The sequence below is a fragment of the Sander vitreus genome, chromosome 23 (assembly GCF_031162955.1).
Source record: "Sander vitreus isolate 19-12246 chromosome 23, sanVit1, whole genome shotgun sequence".
Classification (NCBI taxonomy): domain Eukaryota; kingdom Metazoa; phylum Chordata; class Actinopteri; order Perciformes; family Percidae; genus Sander; species Sander vitreus.
Genome location: NC_135877.1, coordinates 21,553,810 through 21,578,267, shown reverse-complemented (window position 1 = coordinate 21,578,267; position 24,458 = coordinate 21,553,810). Strand labels below are relative to the sequence as shown.

Here is a 24,458-nt window from a genome sequence, read left to right as displayed (position 1 = left end):
GTCTGATAATCCCACTGATACAGGAAGTAGTTCAGCTGTAATAATAAATCAAGTATGAAACTGTGCTGATGTTTATCACAAACAGTCTTGGATACAATCGCAGGCTGGATATTAATATTCAACAATGTTATCTTATCTGCCGTTTCCTCCAGTAAGTGTAAACTATTTGAACTGGGAGGGCTCCATTCAGCTGGTTCACTTTGAACGGAGGGAGCTATTGCTGTTGCCCAGTCACAGTTGGACTGAAAGTCAAAACCTCAATACTTTTTTGGTACCAACCAAAAGTACAGCAAACTGGCACTGAATGTCTGGTTAGATTTGTGATTTAGTTTACTCCTCTTATTTAAATCATATATTTGCCAGTTTTAAGAGAATAGCAGGGTGTGTGTGTGTGTGTGTGTGTGTGTGTGTGTGTGTGTGTGTGTGTGTGTATATACACGTGCTGTCAAACAATTAATATTTAATCAATTAATCGCATTAATGTCATAGTTAACTCACAATTAATCGCAATTAATCGCACATTTTTATCTATTCTAAATGTCCCTAGATTTCTTTTTGTCCAATTATTTTTTTCTCATTTTAATGCTCTTATCAACATGGAAAAGTGGATCGGCTTGCTTTTTGCTTTTGTCACCTGGCTTTGACGAGGGGGGGGGGCGGAGAATTGGCATCAGCTGTGTGCTTGGCCATCAGGTGGTATTTCAGACAGGACGTGCTGCGATGATAGCTCAGTTCACAACGACAAAACACACAGAACCAATGGAACCATTTGGCAACTTTTTAAAAGTAAACTTTCCATTCAGAATCGTATTGCCATCCATTTCGGCGTCTCGCGCTCGCCATCCACTCAAAACGTAACGTTAGCGTGCTACTCTTTGGCCGGCTCGCAAGCCCAAACAAGTGTGTGCGGCGTGTCTGTTTTGTTTCCGGTCTAGCTAGATCCGGTGTGGTGTTGTAGTTTTTCTAACATTACTAGTAAAAAAAAAACTACATAGTTTGCTAGGCCAAAAAGAATGTTAATCTCGCGATAAAAAAATGTACGCCGTCAATATATATATATATATATATATATATATATTAGGGCTGTCAAAATAACGTTAAAAAAAAAAAAAGGCAGATTAATCCATTCCATATTGACGTTTGACCCGGAGCCGTTCTAGCCACCATTCGACTGTAAAATGAAGGAGGGAGACGAGAATGTTCTGCCTCTGTCATTCATTGGAACATTTACTTGTAAAAATCTTCTTCCTGCCAACCCTGGCTACTGAAATCTGGTGCCACTGATATGTCTGCACTTCTCTCTGATGCTCTGAGAAACAAACACCACCGCACATGATGCTAGTTAACACTACACTCGACAGCAGCTAACATTAGCCTACCGCTAGCTAGTTAACACTATACTCGACAGAAGCTAACGTTAGCCTACCGCTAGCTAGTTAACACTATACTCAACAGCAGCTAACGTTAGCCTACCGCTAGCTAGTAGCTGGATTAAACACGGTTAAAATGCTGACGGCTAATGCCAAACGGTGTAAAGTGTGACTGTGTTTTACTGTAGAGGATTCAACACCGGGATGTAACAATCTGCAGCTGCCGTCGGAGAAACAAACAGACGGTGCGTTCAAGAAACTACAGCCTCGTGGTGCATTTGAAGTTATTGTAAATGTCCTTTACCATCTGGTGGTTGTTTTTGTCGTTCAACAGCAATTTACGAGTGAAATAAGTTATTGTTATACATTATTATTAAACATTTAATTTTGACCATATGGCCTTAGCAATAAACAAGCCGTTCTTTATTGTCACCAACTGTTGTTTAGTACCCTTTTTATTTCTTTTCTTTTTCAGGCACTGTTAATTATGTATGCGATTAATTTCGATTAATTAATCAGAGTATGTAATTAATTAGATTACATTTTTTAATCGATTGACAGCATATATATATATATATATATATATATCTCTTCACATCAAGTTTCTTGTTTTAAGAAGTGTTTGGAAAATACTTCTTAAAATTTAATACACACACAAACAAACACATTCTCCTTCTTTCCTGTGGGAGGTGTACCGGAAAACTCAGCTTTATTTTGTAGAAGGACGTTGAGTGCGTTTTGCATCTTTGTCTGTGTGGGTGTTTGTGTGTCTCGGAGGGGAGCTGCAGCTGTGAAGGCTGGCTGAAAAGAAACAATTTGAACTCCACTTCCACAGAAGAGAAGACAGGGACTGTCAATATTACTGTCAACAGCCATAACGGTTCCTTTTCTGCTCCAGAAAAGTTTTGCTTTTAAAAGGCTCAAATGGAGATTGAGTGTCACAGCTTTAAATCGTCATTTGTGAGCACATGCACACTATTCTGGATGGATCATTTTGGATCATTTGGTCCAGCAGACAGAGAAGACTCAAACTGAATTATTGCACATTTAGAGCAAGACTGCACATAATTCAAGAGCTTCTCCAAATCATCGACTGTACGTTTCTTCCTCCTGGATCCTCTCACCTTCCCATGTTTGTTATGGTTTGTAGAGTATACCAGCGTTGTGACCAAGTCCTCGTTGGTCAAGTCCCGTGTAAGTATCAATTATTTGGTCCAAATCTCAAGCAAGTCTCAAGTTTTTCTGTTTTTAGTGCTCGCTGACATTGTGTCTGTGGCCAAAATGAAAATGATTGATACCTGATGATTGAAGTATGTGATGCAGCCCGGCGTATACCAGGCGACCAATCTCGATGCCTGTTCTAGATGGATTTTGAGTTAAACTAATACCCGTTTTCTGAACCAGCGCGCTTCATCAATGGTTTAGTTTTGAAGGAGGAAGTTACTTTAGAACAAAAGCATATAGTGCTGGACTCGGTCGAGACCAACTAGAATATTTGGCCAGTCCAATGGACGAGTCTGAAGCAAGTCCGAGTCCAAATACCAACGAGTCCGAGACAAGTTCGAGTCCAAATACCAACAAGTCCGAGACAATAGAAAAGCATCTCGAGTCCGGACTCGAGTACTACAGCCCCGACTACAACACTGCGTTCTGGTGGTCAACGTAAGTGATGATCGTGGTTTTGGGATGCCCTGGTAGCTCACCTGGTTGAGCGTGCGCCCCATGTACAAAGGCTCAGTCCCCCCCCCAAACAAACAAATAAATAAAACCACCATGGTTTTGGATCTTTAGCAATAGTTCACCCAAAAACAAACTATATATATATATATATAGTACTCCCCACCCTCGGCTCTCCCTCAGTCCCAGAAAAAGTTTTCTATCGAATGGCGTTAAGGAGAATGAAAGCACATCAATTGCAAACAGAATTTTACAGAGGCCGAACAAAAGGCAACATCAAAAGTTCTGAAGCGTCCGGAAACTTTCTGAACACTCCTGTGCTGCATTATCCAGGTGTTTGATGCATAGTTGACAGACCTGAATTCACATTCGACCTCAATATATACTGGATATACTTTGAATATTGTATTGTATTATATATATATATGAACTGAATATTGCATGAAGCGGCTGTATTTGAATTCAGGCACAGTAATGCTGCTGGAGGTGACAAATGGTCGGAGAATCGGGAATTAGACACGACAAAGCAGGAGAATGAAACGGCTGACAGATGAATGGACACAGATATATCGGAGGTAAAGAAAAGTGTACATACAGTGTACTCTTCTAATGATTTGAACATGTGCGATTCGTACTGTACAATGACGGGTTGATTCTGTTGGCCTTTGGGACGTGCGCTCATGAAAACTCGGCCTCGTGTGTAAATGTGCTGATGTACTTCTTCAACAACGGGGGGAGAAAAAAAAGTGATCTCTGTCTCTTATCTCGCCTCCTTTATTATATCCCGGCATTCAGATGGGTTCAGCGTGAGATGAGAGAATCAGTTTGTATTGAACATGGTTGAATGCAGTGCTGATGAAAGCTCACGCTGATAATAGCTTTTTCATTATGTCCTTAGCCAGGCCTGGCATTTCATTTTCTGTTGCAGAGTTCGGATTCTCGCTGCTGCTGCTGCTTTGGCATTGTGCCAGCGTCTTTTGACTTGAGTTGATTCGATTGTGTGTTTGGGAATGTAATTTCTTTTAGTATTGCATTTCTGCTCGATTAAGCTTTCATGGAGATAGAGTGTGAGTGTGTGTGTGTGTGTATTCACCCCTAAAAATAAGTGTCTGCGATTAAGAAAAATCAAACTGAAGCGGCAGAGATTTCACCTTGTAACCCATGTGGCTTTGTAGATTTTATATAATTGTCATGATTTCACAGCCACATTTCTACCAAATGGTGGTTGTGGTTGTTAAGTAGTTAGCGGGAAGATCCATGTCAGAAGAGTTCAGTAATAATACTTGATCATTTTTAGCCATGCAAATAGCGTCATTCACATAGAATAATTGATGTCCTAGTTGCTTGGTTACTTAATGTTAGCTTTTCGGTAATAATCTATGAGTTGATAGACAGAAAATGAATTGGCAACTGAAAACCTCAAACATTCTTTGGCTCCAGCTTCTTAAATGTAAAGATTTGTTTGTTTTTCCTCTGATTTGTCAGTGTGAATTGAATATATTTTGGGTTTTTGACTGTTGCTCAAACAAAACAGGACATTTCTGACATTCTTAGAATTTTCTGACATTGGATAGACCAAATGATTAATCCAGAAAATGGTCAAGAATAGAATAAGAAACTAAACGTGATCACTTTTAGCCAAGCAAGTAGTGTCATTCACCAAGAATAATGAATGTCCTCTGCACTTCCCCGCCTTGGTAACGATGGAAATGTTAGACCGGTAAACAGCATGGTAAAGTCAAGAGCTCAAATAAATGTTCTAATAATCGATTAGTTGATTAACACACCAACACCAAACGTTCTCTGGCTCCAGTTTCTTAAATATTAAGTTTAGTTGCCTTTCTGTTTTATATCGGGTTATAGATTGTTCAGGCAAAATAAGACATTTTGGTTACACTTTACTTGAAGGTATCTACATAAGAGTGACATGACACTGTTATGAACGTGTCAAACATTATAAACAAGTCACAAACGTTTATGACATAACGCTTCTTTTAGTAAATGTCATGTCATGACAAGTTAGGGTTAGGGTTCATGTGTCATGACAGTGTCATGTCAGTCTTATGTAGATACCTTCAAGTAAAGTGTTACAGAAATTGTTTATTGTTTTGTGGTAGACCTAATGATTAATTGAGTAATCCAAAAAATAGTCAACAATGAAAATAACTAAATGCAGCCCTAGCTATGTCTACACTGTTTAGCTATCCACAGCAGTATAAGCTGACTGTTATTTGCCGCACGGCTTAATCCAGTCTTTACATTTAACCAGATTTGTTCTAAAACATTAAGAATGGAGTGAAATCAACACCATCCAGAGCGCACAGACTGTCTGTAAAAATGGACGAGGCGTTTCTACTTCCTGCCGCTGTACAAAAGTGAAGCCAAAACATCCTGGGTACGGCCGCTGCCGTCTTGTAATTTTGGAGCCCGAGTCTGCGCAGTAGTGATCGGGCGGTGGAGCCGTGGCATACACCCGCCCGACCAATCGCGAGTCAATCCCAGCTGTCAATCATGGCGTTTTGCCCGGTTTTAATAGCATCAAATAACTAATAAAAACCGAATTGATGAACAAATGAACACTTGGAACAAACATCAGCGTGATCACAACTACCTGACATGACAGAAACCATCTTTGGGCAAAACTTTATTTGACGTGTATTTCAGTTTGGCCCATGTCCCAGGCTAAGCTCGGCCTACCACAGCTAAACCCAAAGTTTGGCTTTTGCCATGTTCAAATAAACAATAGTTCTGAAGTGTTGCTTCAGATCCTGGTGAGAAAATGAAATGCCAAAGAGGAAGTTAAGTTTGAATAGTACTTCGGATGCCAACTTGTTTGTGCGTAATTTGCTAACTTCGTGCCTGTTGACGTTGCGTGTCATTGCTGCAGAAGTTGACCCCGGTTCAACTTATTTGCTGGACGGCCCTTTCTTTTGCTGGATCCTGTACGTTGGCACCTCCGCCTCACTGAAACACAGCCTTAGGCTGGAATGGAGAAATCTATTTGTTACATCAGGCGATTGAGGATAGAATACTAAGTAAGTAATTCATCCCCAGGGAGAAATTATTTGTTTTTATTTTTTATATTTAGGGGCAGGAAGAGCATGTTAAGCCTCTCTCCTGTGCTTTTGTCAAGGAATTATTGAAATGTCTTAAAAATATGCAATGTTCCATTCCAGAAAGGAAATTTGGAAAATATTCTTAGGTCATACTTTGAGATATTATTCAACTTTTTTGACACATTCAAAAAACTGTAAGCCAGGAAAGAACATTTTTTATCCGCTGAAGTCATTGAAGCCCTTTGACGAAGTAACGGACAGGCATGGTAAAGCCCTACATCTAGGCCACGGCGTCAGCCCAGTGCCCACACCCTTGTGTTGCATCAGATTGAAAGTTGTGGGATTTAGTTTACATGGTAACACCTCATACTTGTGATCTGCAGAGATGCCCTTTGGGACACGGGTTTGATGAGACTGGGCGGTTCGTTACCATCCAGCCTGCTCCTCTCTGACTGCTTCCCTGAGGAATGTCATGTTGAGCAGAAACAGATGTGTCGGCCCTCCACTTCCAGCAGTTGTTTCTGAAACAGGTTTTTTGTTTTTATTACAGGCAGGTATAGATATTTTGGGGATTTTGCATTACGTTTTTTTTGTAATTTCTCAAAAATATTCTTCTTCTGTTGGTGCGAAAGTAGTAGTAGAACTGCACTTAGATGACAGTAGACCATTAATATCTACATCACACTGGGACATTACTGTAGTTTTTTAATTTTTTGAACCGAGCCAACCAGCTACGAGATGAATAGTGAGCATACAACATTTGATTCGATGCAAAAAAAAAAACGTTTTGAAAACGGTAAAAAAACAAAACAAAGGTACAACGAGACCGTGTACAGACACTGTCATCATACTTCAATGGCAGAAGCTCACTCTAGCCGTTTGCGGTTTCGCAGGTACGGTAAACATTTCTATGGTAACAGCGAGTTGGACCAATCAGACGTTGCTGTTATGCTTAGGATTGTAGGTACTGTAGTTTTTCTCCAAAAGATCGCAGATAAAACATGTTTTTCTTAAAAGAAGGTTGACTTTATACAGACTTCTAGCTTCTACAGGAGCAGAAACTTTCGTTTCACAACCACGTAGCTAGTAGTCAGTCTACCTCGGATGGTTTAGACATTATGGCTGATAATCTAAAGCCTTATGGAGAAAATCAACGGGATTTTTACTTCCGGAACCACACTGTTGAGCTGTTGAGTTTGCCGAAATATGGTCGGTAATTTGTGGCGAAATCTTTACTTGACAAATTACAGACATGACAGATTGGCACAGGATTAAGACCACAGACGACCTGCGCAATTATTACAACTTAATAATGGTCCCCAGGTACTATACTAGTGACTCAATGAAAAGCTAATCCACAGATCAGTCAATAAAGAAAATACCCATTTGTCGCGGCCCCATTTTAATCCGTACTATGATTGAAACAGATAAGAGGTATTCATTTATTTTCCAAAGACTTCCATGGAGTTGTCGGAGTCTTAAATGGGACACAGGACTGGGGACTGTGTTTTGAATTTGGCATCTCCCAGTTATGAATGTCTGGTATTAAGTGAATGTTGCGTGAGGTGGGTGTTCAGTCAGCCTCCTCCGGGGAAATAAAGGAATATCAACAAACTAGTTTCCAGATAAAGTCATACATCCTTAGAAATGAGTTTTCATAGGGAAAGAAATGGGTGTGAAAGGAGGTGATATATTTTGGGGAGTCGGGGGGGGGACAAAAGGGAGGTAAAGAGCAGGAACACAAAACAGAAGTTATAGAAGTTTTTTCTTTCTCTCACATATTGGTTTTTGGTTTGGTGTTTCTGAGATTTGTCTGCCCTCTGTCTTTGCCCCTTTACCTCTCTGTAAACAAAGACATTCTTGGTCCAACACAGATCCATTTAGTTTCCACTTCATTTCGGAGCCTGTCGGTCTCGGTGGCCTCAATAAAAGCATACCGATAAAGCCAGATTCAACATTTCCTGTCAGTTAAACAAACTGCTATAGCTCTGTTTAACTCCCTCCTTTCATCTCTCCCCCCTTCCCTACTTTTCCCCCTCCTCCATGTTTTCCATCCTTATTTCATCTCCTCGTCATTCCTCAAACCTTCAAGAGGGAGTAGTTTTCTTATTTGTGTGACAAATTACTGCAACATAAAAACACAGAAAACATGGAAAGAATGCAAGTTAGCTGATTTAACACCATGACAAATGGAACATGTTGGACTGCAAACTAGTTTCACCTATAAATCAGGTTTAGTCTTTAAAATGTCTAAAGATATAGAAAAACAGAGCCCAAATGGCACCTTCAGATTGCTTTTTAGGTTTAACCAACAGTTTAAAACACAAAGATGTTCAGTCTACTATATTATAAATAGGGTTAGGTACCAAAATCTGTACTTTTTGGGTACCGACCGAACTACGTCGGTACTACCGAGGACCGAATCACGTTAAATCAAACGGTGCCAAATTTCGGTACCTGAGAGTGCGTAAGGGCGAGCTTATCTGCAGGCAGGGGGGGGGGGGTTCTTTTTTTCCTTCAAAAAGTGGACCTTTTTGCAGTTTTTCCCTCATTTTGTGTTTAATTATGAGGTTCAAATACTTCCTTTTGATGACTTTTTATGCACTAATTTGTGCTGGATGAGCTTGTCTGCTGGTATCTTAACGAGCACGCTTTTCGATGCACCGGAAATAATTACCACAATGTTTTACAAGATCGTGTACCAGCTTTTTTAGTCCAAACGCACGCACACACGCCTCAAACATTTTGTTACGTGTGCATAAAGATAGTTGCGTGGATTGTTGATACATTAGGCGTTAGATTGTTACATGTTACCACATTCACAGGAGTGGTGCTTTTAACAGGATTAGGGCTTCGGTTTGGTTTAGAGCATTTTTATTTGAGGGGAATTCAAATTGTTGGCCGTCGTTATTTTAAAAGACACTTGTTAATTACAACAACAACAAAAGTAGTTAACAAGAAAAGAAAAACGGACTTAAACTATCGACCCCCCAAGTTGCAAGTGTCGTTACACTTTACAAAACGGTGAAACCATGACCTCCTTGGCCGATGCGGCAGGGCAGAAAAGGTCGGCAAAGAACTGGCCGCTCACTCCACCTGCTCTTTGAGCTCCTAAAAACGGCAGGCCACTCAGGTGACCTTATCAGCATTTTAAACAACTCCTCTCTTCTCATATCTGGATTATGGAGGGTTGGACAGTTCAGAGAGACTCCAATAAGAGAACCTGAAACTAAAGGCTAAATGTTTCTGTCCCCAGTGGAAATGACACCCTTCACACAACCTATTCATGCATGAGGAAGCTGATAAAAACACATGATAATGGTTAAACCAAAAAGTCCCAATATCAATGTTTTTAATTAATCAAATCCCATCAAAACATTAATAATAAGGGCGCCCGGATAGCTCAGTTTGTAGAGCGGGCGCCCATATATAGAGGTTTACTCCTCGACGCAGCGGGCCTGGGTTCGACTCCGACCTGCGGCCCTTTGCTGCATGTCATCCCCCCCCTCTCTCCCCTTTCATTTCTTCAGCTGTCCTGTCAATAAAGGCCTAAAAATGCCCCAAAAAAAATCCTTAAAAAAAACCTTAATAATAATCAAACGAAGCCAACGTATCGGTCTTACGGTAGGTTTCCACAGCGAAATTTCGCTCCGCTCTCATTGAGTTTGAATGGAGACGAAATTCGCCCTGAATGAGCGAGATGAGAGCGAATCGCCAAGGCAAGTGAACCAAAGTTGACCACTCGAGAACCAATCAGGTCCGCGTGTTTGTGTTTGGAGGCAGGAGTTACAAAAACAGTCTGACCAAGATGGCGGAGGTTATCAGAGCTGTATCATGAGTTTGTATGTGATTTAAAATGTTTCTACATGAACATTGGCACTCGTATCAACACAAATTGTGATTTATATGACACACAAACTTAGTCAGGGCACATACACCACTAAACAGACCACTGTATACGTTAGTTTAAACACTCAAACTTTTCAGCTAGCCGACAGGTCAACCGCTAGCATGTTCGGACATTGCATTTCATTGTAAGCATAGCAAGGCAGCTAGGCTACATAGGCAGGTTACCAGAGCATTTATGAGCTAACATTTTACCGATGGTTTGCTGTTGTGCATTTTTACCGCCCTAGCTACGATAGCAACGACGGCTTGCTAGCAAACTACCTGCTAGCTACCTATGCTACCTAGCTTCAACCCTCTCTGCTAGCTGCCTAGCAGCCGGTGTTCTGTTGCGGTCTTGCGTGTTGATTTCGTGACCACCCCCGAAATTCGCGAGGTGGTTCGCTGTGTGGAAACCTACCGTTACAGTAGACTCACAGTCCCCCTGAACAGTGCAGCAGAGTTACATAAAGACACAGTACCGTTTAGAGAGGGATTTAGCCCTGCATGCCTTTGCCCTCATACACAAACTAATTGATTAACTGTGTGTGTGTGTGTGTCATTTTGATGTGGTGACACACAGCAGAAGTGGTCCAGTCTGTTTTGCTGCCCCAGCAGACGAGGAGAAAGAAGAGAGCGAAAAGGGATGGAAACAGAGAGGTGTTGTGTTTGGGAAATGGGTCAAGAAGAAGTTGACGGTGTGTTTTTCGGTGTGTGTGTGTGTGTGTGTGTGTGTGTGTGTGTGTGTACACGTGATGTTTCACAGCTGAGACCGTGTTGTCGGTCAGTCTGGGAACTTGCTCTATCTCGTGTGTGTGTGTGTGTGTGTGACGCTACATAGCTTAATTCCTCAGGGAAGCCGAAGCAACAGCGCCTCTATTTCCTGTCCTAATTGCTTAAAATCGTACACAAATAAGTTTACGCGGCGCGCACACACACACACGTTTTAGCAGTGGTATTGTTTTGACATTCATTGTCTCATTTTTATCTCAGTGGGCTTAGCATTATGATTGACTCTGTCACATCACAGAATCCATTTTAGTTTCTGCTATTAAAGTGTCCCAGTGAGCCAGCATGCACAGTACCAGGACCCTGAAACTGACGCAGCTCAGTGGAGTTGAGACATCAGTAATGTTATCATTTACACCTATGCTTTTCCTACTGTAACATGTCAAAATGTCTGCTGCCACAGAGTTCGCTGACCCGAACATAAAGCCGCCACGATTCCCACACCTGTGTAGCGAAAGCATTTAGCCACGGAAACCGCACTCCCTGATGCATTTATCACTAAAGGTTGTTGTTAAGCGTGTGAAACTGGCCATCAATGTGTCTATGTAGGTGTGTCCTGTCCTTTTTAAATTGTAATTTCACCCTTTAACACAGAACCTGTGACCTCACATTAAGGTTTGCATAAACATCACCTCAGGCAACTCTGACTGTGAATCACAGTCACAAGATTAACAATCTGCAAAAAGTCGATGTCACTCATCATTTTAAAATCACTGAGGGGGCAAACTAGTCTCGCTTTATATGCAAAATTTCATTTTGAGTTTTTATATGGATCATAGTGACAGGTATGGCAACAAACTGTAATTGGTCATTTTAAAGCAATAAAGAAGAAAAAAGGTGGCAAACATAGTTGAGATTCTGTTGCTCTTTCTCAGGTTTCACATCATCCTTGTGAGATGAATATTTGTGGGTTTTAGAGTGCTGCTTAATGGAAAATGTGACGGACATTTTGGCTACACGCCGACCTGCCAATCAGGACAGAGGCTCAGCAACGCCAACCATGGCACTGTGGTCAGTAAAATAAACCTGAACTTGTTTTTGGCTGTTGTCCGTGTTTTCTTCTTAAACTTTGACCCATCTCACTGTGTGTTTTCACTTCATCAAAGTTGATTGGAACATGTCGGTCGCCTAGAAATGTCTCGTTCTGCCAACCAACCAAGCTAGCTAGCTAGCTACCGCTAGTGTTAGCTGGTAACTTAAGAGAAAGTTCAGTGATTTTCTCATAGAAATAAAATGGATAGAAAGGCCATTCAAATCAACGTAGCAAAATGGTCTGTATCGACTTGTACTGGTTGCGCAGCCACGATGGTCCGTGCATTGTCGTAGACGCACGCAGCCTCTTTTCTGGAAATCCTTGCATGTCCGTGCAGCCGACACAAGTCCACAGCGGTCCGCTGCGTGTATGTATGAGGCCATCTCCACCGCATCCATCTGTGAGGTTGTCAGCTTTGTGTCTGCCTGGCTCAGAGTCCAGCAAAAAGCCACGAAGCTTAACTTCTGCTTAGCTAACTGCTTCTCGCTTGCCATGATTGCTCTGCTACCAGCCTCTGTCACGTCCCGTGTGGAGCTTGTGAGCCCGCAGCTGAGAAGGCAGCGTCGCTGTCAAATCTGTCCCTGGGAAAAGTAACGTTGCGCCGAAATTGAAAAAGGAACTACGTTTCGTTACCAAATTTTCAGTAGTAGCGCGTTACATTACTTTTTACCCGACAAAGTAGTTACTTTGTAACTCGTTACACCCAACACTGACCAACTCTTATAGTTATTATATGCACATTATCGATGGTTATTTATCTAAAATGTCATTGTGAAAATATTTTGTGAAAGCACCTAAAGTCAACCCTACATTATCGCCATCAAGGTATTTGGTCCAGAATATCATGATATTTGATTTTCTCCATTTCACCCCCAGCCCTAGGTTTGCGTTTACCAGCCAATCGGCAACTTTCCCTCTTTAGCGTTTAGCTTAGCGCAGCGCCATTGCAACCATAAACGTCACTGGCTTGGCCCGCGTCATCCTCCGCAGCTCCGCCCTCTCGTCACCAACCAATGGGTGACGTCGCCGATGCTACGTGCATTATTTTTTACACTCTACGGTTGTAACGAATACATTAACAAACCTTATAATAACAGTGGTGAAAGTAAACTGAACGTGAAGTAAAACAGAATCCGAGTTCCCCAGATTTAACAGACGGACCCCTGGCTTTGAGTTTCACATGGAGTCAGTAAGGAGAGCACAATCCCTAAAACGCACCGTTTCTGTACAACATGCTGAGCCAATGGCCCCAATTATATCCGAACCTTTGAGCTTGTAAGGATGAAACTTTTCGCCATATGGCGCCGTATCGTTGACTTTGTATTTCACAGTTTTGTTCTTGCCTTGAAGAAGGTCTCTGATCTAAAAGTGAGTGTGTCGATCATGTTTTAGAGCTCTAGCATCTGTTTCTCTTTGCTCTTTATTTTTTATTCATATCTTTATTTATTCTTTATTTTTAAGTTAATACATACTGTGTACATATACTTATATTGTTTATACCTATACTTATATTGTTTAATATTCCATCTAAAGAATGTGTGACGTGCACCAACAACACCAAAACAAATTCCTTGTATGTGTTAAAAAACGTACTTGGCATTAAAACCCTTTCTGATTCTGATTCCTCTACTTTTAAACAGTTCTGTTTAGGTAAATACAGTACCTCTATACATACAATTAAATAAAAAATAGATGGAAATAATGATATTAACTTACCACACACACACACACACACACACACACACACACACACTCACTCTCTCCCATAGCCTATTAATCTAAAATTAAGAAAAAGTAAATACAGGAGAGAAATAAAATACAATTTACTGTAAAATAATAAAATTTGAATAAGTGAAGGATAAAATAGTATAACAATAAATGGTATAAGAGTTAAAAGTGTGAGTTAACGTGTCTCTGTATTTAATAAACCTTAAACTGAAATGAAGCACTGTGTCTTTGTCTCTGGACGTGGCTGCTGTTGTTGGAGAGATTTTCTTGGCACATGACACGGTGTGTGTGTGTGTGTGTGTGTGTGTGTGTGTGTCAGACCGAGACGGTGTGCGTTTAGTTTTTTTCCTGGCGAAGAGGTCAGACGGAGAGCTGCCTCCAATCTGGACCTGCTGCGTGTGTCTGTCCTCCGTCTGCTTCATTTCTATAAAAATTCTGCCAAAAATGGAAAGTAAATCAGGATTTGCAGTCACGGTGTTTGTCCAAAAAAACATTTTTTTTTTTTTTTTTTTTAAAGTTAAATAATTTGTAACCCTGGCCTTCTGCCTTTTCTTGCTATTGAATGATTCACAGCCAGTTGTTGAAGAGAAGGAGAGGAGGAGGAAATGGACGAGGTAGCGGAGAGGTCAGTGGAGGGTGAGCGGAGCGAAGAATGCACAATGACCCTCTGAAAATGTAATAACACGTACATGGAAATCTGCGTGGCCTCAGATAGACACAGCCTTTGCTGTTGAGGTTAATAGAGGAACACCGTTAGTTTATATAGTTGGAACGGAGACAACGTTGAGAATAAGATGAGCCCACATGATGAATATTTATTGTCTTTTCACGGTTTTCAGGCTACTTCCTGATGATGGAAGGAAACATTGTGTCGACTGATGCTTCGCCATCTGGATGTTTAGGTGTTGGATGTTAGATACTGAAACATATGGACACACACACACACACACACACACACACACACACATGAATGAATGATTTGAGTCCAGAAGCATAAGGTTCTTTGAGATAGAGTGGAGACAGACTGGGCCATTCTGTTGGATTGCACCGAGGGCCTCAACATTGTCAGAAGTGCTGCCAAACAAGCTTCACCCCACACACACACACACACACACACACACACACACACACACACACACACACACACACGCACTCTCTCGCCTCACTAACTGCTTTGCTGCTTGTTTAAGTGCAAAGTAAAAAAGGCGACATTCGTTTGTTTCTGCAGGAGAGTCGAGCTCCAACCTGTGGCCCTTTGCTGCATGTCATGTCATGTTGTGTTATTCAACCTCCCAATCTAGCACAAGTAGACTTTAGATTTCACAGTTAGTGTTTTCCTTCAGATAGTTTATAGATCTCGCCATTTCTGACCACACAGCAAGAAAAGAGACGGGGGGGACTGAGGAAACAGTCAGCTGTTCCACAAACTCCTGGGCAGTTCGGTGCAGAGCAGAGCATTGAAGGAAAAACAAAACCAAAAAACATATATTTGAGTCCCAAAATTGAAAACGGAATACATACCCCAACGAACGGATATCGGAATAGTGGAATATTCGGTTCCAGCCCACATCAGATGGAATAGGAAAACACCGACAGGAAACCTTTTACTTTGAGTAAAATGTGCTTGTACGTACTTCTACGTAAGTGAGGTTTTAAATGCAGGACTTTTAATGTCTGAAATGTCTTGTGATATATTGTCTCTAGAAGTGTTTTATACAACTTTTTTTTTTGGTTTTTGTTTAAGAAGGAAAAGAAACTCGCAATACTCAATACAATCGAATCACAACACTTGTAGAATCGCAATAAACGAAAATCACAATACACGTGGAATCAGCACCCGTGTATCGTGAAAGAATCGAATCAGGACAAAAGCATATCGTCTCAGCCCGACTAATTGGTGAATGTTAGCATGCTAACAGGCTACACTAAAACACAGTTAACATGAAGTGCTTATGTCAGCCTGTTAGGGTTGTCTTTGTCAGTCTGTAACTGCCTACTGACTGGAAGCATTTCATAAAGATGATAATAAGGAACACGAGGGGGATTCATCATTTACTTTAGAATAACACACAATACACTGGAGCTGCAAACCAAAATTCAACCTGCTACAGAAGCTGCTGTGGATCAAAGTGAGCGTCAGGCTCATACTCACAGAACAGTGACGGCCTATGGTAATTCAACGTAATTAAATCACAGAGAGAGAGAGAGAGAACCAAAAAGCTAAAGCTGTGCCTGAGTTTTAATAGACCCCGTTGTCAGGGCATGAATTAAACTAAAGGCATTTTAATTTGTGATAATACGAGCACAGAGCCTCAGTTTTTCTCTCATAAGGATAACATTAATGCTTATAGGCTCTAAAATAAAGGGACTTTTTCACTGAGGAGATAAAGGAGAAATCAATTTGGGGAGTAATCTTCATAATGAGACAACAAAACAGACAAGAAGCTGCAGACACCGCGAGTGTTTAATGAACACCAAGAGCAGCCGGCTCCCAAATGTTTGCAGAACAAGCCTGTTCACGGGTATCTCCACTTTGACTTCACCAGTGAGGGAAGAGGTATTCAGATCATTTACTGAAGTAAACGTACTAATAATAGAGTTTCTGCAGGTTTCACCAAGTAATATTTAACATCTGGTAGGTAGGTAGAATACTTTATTCATCCCCATAGGGAAATTCCGATATTCGGCAGCTCAAAAAGAAAACCACCTTTCCACACTAAAACAATATGTCTGTTGTACAATCTGAAAAAGACTTGCGCCAATAACACAAAAGCTGATTTTGGCTTCAATATAAGTTGCATGTTGGTCTCATTTGTAGTCGTAATACAGCGAAATATATTGGACTAGCGAACGAAAGAACTACAACACCATGGAATAAATAAAAATGATCATAATGAAGTAGCGTTGCATGGACGTAGGGAAATTCTACAGGCTCTAATGGTTTGTAAATTTAATGAATTCACAAACGCAGGTGTGTTTAGTTTGTGTCCAAATCCACTTTTGCTAGTTTGACGGCGGAAAAAAGGGGTCCGTGCGTGGGGCGCATGGTTCTAAACGGTTGTACTTAGTGTCTTCATTAATCAGAGGTGTGTTTTGGGTGTAACATGCAATCAACCAATCAGAGATCACCTCCCATTCCCTTTAAAAGCCAGGCGCGTTTGGACCTTGGAGCATTGCTATTATTATTATTATTATTATTACTATTCTTGAAATGGTTCCTTAAAGAACCAATTTTTAATATGATTCTTTGAGGAACCATTAATAGTGCCTCAAAGAACCATTTTTTGATGGTTCTTTGAGGCACCTTTGTGGGTTCTTTAAAGAACCTGTTGTTAAAAGGTTCTTTGTGGAACTAAAAATGGTTTTGGCATCCTCCAAAGGACCATTTTTGGTTCCAGTTATCACCTTTTTTTTTCTGTGTGTATGTTATAAAACTGAAACTCTAAATGTAATACACAGTCAAAAAAATCAATGAATAAAACGCAAAAATAGCTTCCTGAAGAAATGTTACGTTTATTGCACGTTTAAGACTGCTTACAGAGCTGTAGCGAAGCCAAAGTAGCGCCCTTATTATAATAATTAACTTTATCGGTAAAATAAAACACCAATACTGATAATCTGCAAACATAACATACCAAATATCGCCCCCGATAATTGGCCAGGCCAATAATTGGTCAATCCCCAGTTTTTGCACCTTAACTTCATTGTTTGTATTTTGTTTATTTGGACTCTTTCCCACTTTGTAGGGCGACTGCTGCACAACAATTTCCCTCTAGATAAATAAAGTTTGATCTCGTCTTCTCTTAAATGTTCATGTAGCTGTTTGATTTCATGTAAACTGACAACAGCATTAATGGTCAGCCGATGTACTTCATGATGTTCTCTACTTGTTGCTCCACTTGATTATAAAAGAATGGAGTCGTGGCATCTGCAAGAATAACTTCAGTCTGTGATTTAAATACTGCTTTTATTGTTACCTAAATATCCTTTTTAAATGGCTTCACTACATTGTGAAATTGCATCCAAAGCAGTAAAAGTTTTAAACACACTTCAACAATCATGTTTTTACAGCCAGACTACAGAACCTATTTGGTTTTGTTGTATTTTAGAGCTCCACCCTGTTACCACCACCCACTCTCAACCCAACAGCACAGAGCTGAGAAAAGTCTCCTTTATTTTAACTTTATTACTTTTTGGTGACAATATAGCCGCTATCACTCCTCTAATTATAGCGTCATATTAAACCTCAATGACACCGGAAGATAACAAGAGTGGACTGAAAGCTTTAAAAGTGTTAAAAAGCAACAATGCAGCAAGTTGTGCAATATGTGCCTCCACCGAAACACGATGCCGTCCCTCCCGGAGCTAATCACTGACAAACATGTCACAGCGTTTTGACCTGTAGTCCGAGTGCAACCCTCGGGCCAGTTATTGATTCCTTCACGGTTCAGCACATTCAAGCTGTGTTTAGATATCGCATGACTAAATGGAACCAGCTACAAGTCACAAATTTACCCAAACCAGTGGTGAAATGTCATATACTCAAGTACTACACTTTACTACTTGAGTGTGTCTACTACACTACATTTTGGAAGCATAGATTGTAGTTTTTACTCCACTACATTTGCCTGACAGCTTAAGTTATGTTTGCAGATTCAGATTATTAATGCAAAATATAAATCAAGTAATACATTTATTTATTTATTTAAATTATTGCCCACTCCACTGAGTTGACTGATTCGCCTGGCATCATGACAGGAAACAGAGGCTTGTCGGTTAAAAAATGGTCGATCCAATGAGTGCCGCTGGGGGACTAACAATAAGCCAATCCGCTCCAGGGGCGGGACTAATGCCGTTGTCAAGCTGTCTCAATTTCTGCCGAGATCCTAGTTTGTTTTTACTTTGCCCTCTTCACTCTTAAATCCCCGGCGACCCCAGTATGTTGTTATGCCGTTACATTCAGGCGGATACGGTGGTCTCCAGTGATTGGTTAGGGGAAATCCAATCCCTCGCCCCCACAGAAATTGGTTAGAGTGGAGGCAGTGTCAGACTGAAGATGGAATATATTTTATTCTGAAATGGGCCATTCTGTGTACTTTTACTTTTGGTACTTTGAAATGTTTCAATTCTAATACTGTTGCACTTTTACTTAAAGAGATATTTTGCTGATTTAAATCCAGCTCTGTGTCATGGTAGTGTTGGCAGCGTGTTGAAGAATGGTGTTCGGCTTCCGTGCGTGGCGCCAGAGCACTAAGTGCCCTGCGGAGCAGCAGAGGGCCACCGAAGACTTCTGCTGCCACAGAGGGAAGCCGAACATAGTTCATCTAAACACACTGCCCACACAAGTATGACACAGAGCTGGTTTAAAATGGGCACATTGTGAATGCAGGACTTTTACTTGTACCAGAGTTTTTCTTCACTATGGTATTGCTACTTTTACTTGGGTAAAAGATCTGAGTACTTTGTCCAGCACTGACCCAAACTGTTTTTTACAACTTCAGTCATTTTTGTTGTTTCCTTTAGGAGAGTTTGGTGGTTGATGTCATCAGTGATCCACAGGCCTGAACGCTGAACAGGTAAGGAAGAATTACAACTTCCTCTGACTTTTATTCTGAAATCTTGTCATAAAAAAAATATTTTCATCCCCCACAATGACTTTTTTTCTTTCTCATCAAACTACTTTCTCTTCCACCCTTTTCACACAGTATTTAAATCATTTTCAGGCTTTCTCCGCCGTCATTAGAAAGCATTGTGGGTTCACATGAATGTTTATTTTGGCAGCGTCACCTACTTGTGTGGTTTTGTACATATCTGTGTGTGTGTGTGGCGGAGCAGGGAGTTGGGTTAAGGGGTTAATTGAGGCTTTAGGCCGTTTTTTAAGAAATGAATTCTTGCGGAGACCCTGCTGCCCCTCATACAAACACTCTTCTTACATATCGGCCAATTACTGACACTACACACACCTCTTGCTCTCCTATTATATTGCTTTTCTCCTTCTATTTGAACTCCATGATGTTGTTGAGGCTGCTGTCGGGGAACTGGAGCTTTCATATACAAACACAAACAAACAACATTATAGTCTCCTAATACTGTGGTAAGATGATTACGGTGGGCTTAAATACGTTAAAGTTTTTAAGACAGAGAAATAAGTATAATTACCCAAACTTGACTAACTTACCCCTAAAAGTCCTTTCACAGTCTTTTTGGTCCATGAAAAAATATCCTCACTTCATGGTCTAAAACTCAAACTGGTCCTCACAAAGATAATATGAGCGCACAAAGGCATGCACACACACGCAGACACACACACACGCAAACACGCAAATGCAGACACACACACACACACACACACAGCGTGCGCGTTATCACATGTTAAGCCCCAGGTAAAGTAGATGTCAACCACGAGTGGATAAGTGATTAAAATAAAACCTTTGTTTACACACAAACACACATTACAGATCTTCAGGCCAGATCCTCAACAACATGCCAGATCCTGCGTCCACATTTTCTCGTCCACCTTGATTCTGGGTAGCATCCACCAATGTTCTGGGTCGCTTATTTCAAAATTTGAAATCTCACACAACCTGAGAACAAGGTGATAATACTGTGGCAACCAATTTCTGACTATTTTTGCATTGAGGCTGCAGTTAGATTCACCGTACAGGTTCTTGTAGTACTCCAAAACATATGACGATATGGCTCGTTTGTTCCTACTCTCTAATACGACCCACAGGAGAGTTTTTTTTCTGTCCTCATATCCTCATACCCATAAACCAGAGAACGTAACGGCGTTAACGTTGCGAAGCGATTGCAGTTTGGTTACATTTAGGCACAAAAAGTACTTAGTTAAGTTACGAAAAACATTGTGGTTTTATTTAAAATGATCTATCACGTTGCTTAACTTCTGGTTACGCATGTGACACAGAAAATGGTTTAGTTCCATTTGTTCCGTAGTAGTTTAAAAAAGAGTTTACTTATATTTTTAAACGTTCTCCTGGGTGAAAGTCCTGTGTTTGTTTGACCCAAGCTGCTTCCTAACGTGGAATTTGGCGCTCTTATACTTCGTCGGGGCGGCCACTAGAGGGCGCAGCCACTATAAATGTTATTATGAGTCGTAATTGCTGCTTGACAAACGACCTATGGGAGCGTTTTTGGGGGAAGGACAGCCTCGCTTGTATATAGTTATAAAAAAATACAATTAAAAAAGAGGAAAGCACCAACTCCCCTGTGAATGAAATTTTTGCTACTTTCTGATCATCCCCTTTTTTATTGGATGATTATATTGATGTTTTGTTACGAGCACTAAAAGAAAAAGCGTTTCTTTACATACTTGTGCAGACGTTTACCCCTTGCCATCCAGTTTCCCTGTGAGGGTGAGTCCACACTAGATTTTGGAAGGCGGAGAAACATGGCTCCATTGTCCTCTGTGGGTTGAAAGCTGGGTGTGGTCAGGTTTTGGTCTGTTTTGGCTCGCGACCACACCCATCTTTGATGTAGATTTGTACATAACGCCACTGTACATCACTGCTGGGAGAAAAAAACATGTTATTATCACTGGTTTGCATAGCAAGTCGCATTATTAGACTGGATGAAGTTACTCTTTAAGTTGCTCTTCTGATATATGATATATGATGTTTACGCCGAGTGAAATATTCCATACCAGGAGTTGAGATTTTGGAAAGAGAGTAAAGACGAACCAAAATGGCTTTTCATAGTTTTATTTTGTCTGTCTTGAGTGAAATATTCAAACCCAAGACGCTGTGTTGTTTTTTTTTGTTTTTTTTTATGGCTGCACCATTCCTTCAAATGGAAATATTCTGGAGGCTTTGTGCATCGTTTAAAACAAATTCCCTCAAAATTGAATCAGACATATTTCATGTCTTTGGAAATGTTGGGATTTGCACTAGAATTTAAGATCTGGCTGCATAATGTGAGATTTGTACTGACTGACCCATTGCGAGTCAGTCGGGATTCATGTTATAGCACTTCACTGTAAAAATGCTACAGTATTATTGCACATAGTTTAGGTCCCTTTTTCTGTCTGGTACACATTATCTACTACCACACACACACACACACACAGATTACCTACCACGTTAATGATTGTAATACCTCGGGCTCTGTTACTGGCTGCAGGGTTATTTTGTCCATTTAATGCTTTCTCTTTCTCAGCTCAACATAGTGTATTGTTTCAGAGGCTTTTCCATCCTGTACAAAATCACCCTAGTCATATGATATTTTGCAAAGAGTTCATATTAAAGTTAACAAGTCAATTAGTGAAATCAGCTGTTTCAGTCCAAAACTATGTTGATGCGGCCCTTCAGGAACCATACGAAACCCTCAAGTGTGACCGGTTGATTTGAATGGTCGTCCGATCTGAATGACTGGTTTCTATGGTCGCCTTTTGTCTGCCGACTCACATTTTTAGCTTGTCACTATGTTGTGTGTGTTTCCTTCACTTCCCCTTCTGTCTTCCATCCATCACTGTTTCCGCCTTGCCTCCATGTTCTCAATATCTCATTCCCCTCTGTTGTGTTATCCAATGTGTGTTTTAATAGTTCTTGTTCCCATAAACGGCTTCATTTTCTCAGCCTTCCATGGGAGCTTGTACCTTGTCACTCTCAAATCTTATGAAAGCAAATACCAGGGTATGTACTCATATTTGAGGTGGACCACCTACGGCTGATAAGTCCGGCTCAGCGCAGTTTTATTCTTGTGTCCATGGTTTCTTTTGCATGTCTTTTCCTCCTGAACAAATAACGCAAACCGCAGTCATATAAGCTCAAACCTCAACTGTAATTACTGCTCTCGACTAGAAGTCTAATCCTAAAACTTAACCCAAATACCTAAATATAAACTAGCAGGGCTGTTCACTTAAGAGTTGAGTCTTGGAGTCATATTTAACTTGTCTCTGTAAAGACTTGCATTCAGGTCTAGAGTTATTACCCGAGACAGCACGATGCAGGCCTTGCATAGCCACACACCTCCAGTGTTTAATTAAGGTTAATGCATTGAAAGGACTTGGTCTCAAGACTTGCAACTGACTTGCTATTTGCTTATGAAGACCATTGACTTGACTCTCGACTTCTTTGACATGGACATGTCTTGAGTGGCTTGAGACTTGCTGCGACGGACTTGATATTTCCCAACTGACTTGGGACTTGACTTGAGTCTTTACTTTGGACGTGTCTTGTTTTGATTTACTTGGGAGTTGCTTTGACAAGACTTGATATTACATTTTGGACTTGTCTTCACTAACTTGGGGCTTGAGACTTGTTAGAAAAAGATTTGGTGTTTGTCTTGAGACTTGTCTCAACTGACTTGAGTCTTTACTCTGGACTTGTTTAGACAAGACTTGGACTTGTTTTGATTTACTTGGGAGTTGCTTTGACATTGGTTAAAAGAAATGCCATCAAACCAGAGCACATTTTCCTCCCATCCCTGAATGCTATATGGAGTAGCTAGACCCTCCTTCAGCGCGCTTTGGAGGAGGGTCTGGCAAAGCGAGACTAGCTCAGGCGTAAAGAAAATAGGGTCAAAATTTGTCCTTGTAACTCATAGCTTGTGCTTGTAACTTCAGGGTCGCACACGCGGATAGGACATTTGTGTGTCCATTGCTCAGACTTTGTGAAACCTCACCGTTGAAAATTACACATACACGGAATAAATCTACAGCTACAAAACTTTTTACAAGCTCATAATATTAATGACCCTTATTTGATTCCATAGAAGTGAGACTTGAAGCTTGTTTTGATAAGTCTTGAGACTTTCCTTGGACACGCCTAAATAGACTTTCCTTGAGATTTGTTCTGGCCGGACTTGAACTCGTCTTGTTTGATGTGGGAATTGCTCTGACAAGACTTAATATTTGTCTTGACTGACTTGGGACTTGCTGTCGGCTTGAGAATCCCTACTGTCACACACTCGCCCGCCCACGTCTTCTTTCTACAAAAACAGTGTCAGATATAATCACAACAGTTGTTTTTATTTATTTATTTCATAAATATCATATTTGTCATTAGTACTTGACTTAATATAGAAACTCAGTGAGTAACACTGTTTTCTCTTTAACTATTGAACATCGGTACAAAGCACGCGTTCTCAACAGATTCAGTCCAAAACATATCAACACTGACCCTCTCAAAGCCACGTCAGTCAACTGTAGTGAGTGATTAATATCACCACAGGTTCAGTAAACAACACTTTAAGACGTTTGGATATCGAAAAGAGTTTCAGCAAGGCGTCTCTTTTTCACTTTGCTATTAATCTTCATCATTTCATCACTTACCTCACCGTGTCTGCTGCCACACTCTCTCTCTCTCTCTCCCTCCTTGTGTGTGTGTGCGTCTGTGTGTGTTGTTTGGATTTAATCCCAGAAATGCATCACTGCATGAAATGTGAGTTGACTGGATTCCATTTTTGTCTTTACACACACACACACACACACACACACACACACACACACACAGATGGCAAACATCTCCTCAGACCTGACAAAACTCAGTGTGTGTCCGTCTTTGTCATTATATCTCCTTAATCAGTTCATTAATCCATAACCTTAATGATGCAGAGAGAGAGAGGCAGGGACGATGGAAAGAAGTGTGGAAGGAGAGAGGAAAAGAGGAATGAAAAGCAGAACTGGACGGATTGGTGGTAGGAAGGACAGACTGATGGAAAGGAGGAAGGGAGGAAAGAATTAAAGAAGTAATGGAAGGAAGTAAGGACAGAATGATTGGAAGGGACGAAGGATGGAGGAGAAGTAGGGATGGAAGGAAGGGATGATGGAAAGGGACGAAGGATGAAAGGGAGGGAGGAAGGTATGGTGGAAAGAAGGAAGGAAGGAAAAAAAGGAGTAATGGGAGAAAGGACGGACAGAATGATAGAAGGGAGAGAACGGAGGAAAGAAGAATGAAAGGAAGG

General features: G+C 40.8%; 1 protein-coding gene across 5 annotated transcripts in view; it reads left to right on the top strand.

The window, feature by feature from the left end:
* LOC144512356 (plexin-B2-like) overlaps positions 1 to 24,458 on the top strand; it is a 215,167-nt gene that overhangs the window by 66,857 nt on the left and 123,852 nt on the right. For all 5 annotated transcript variants that reach the window (XM_078243056.1, XM_078243057.1, XM_078243052.1 and 2 more), the window contains one exon: positions 19,062 to 19,114. The gene's annotated coding sequence lies outside the window, so the exon portion shown is untranslated. The remainder of the gene's footprint in view (positions 1 to 19,061; positions 19,115 to 24,458) is intronic.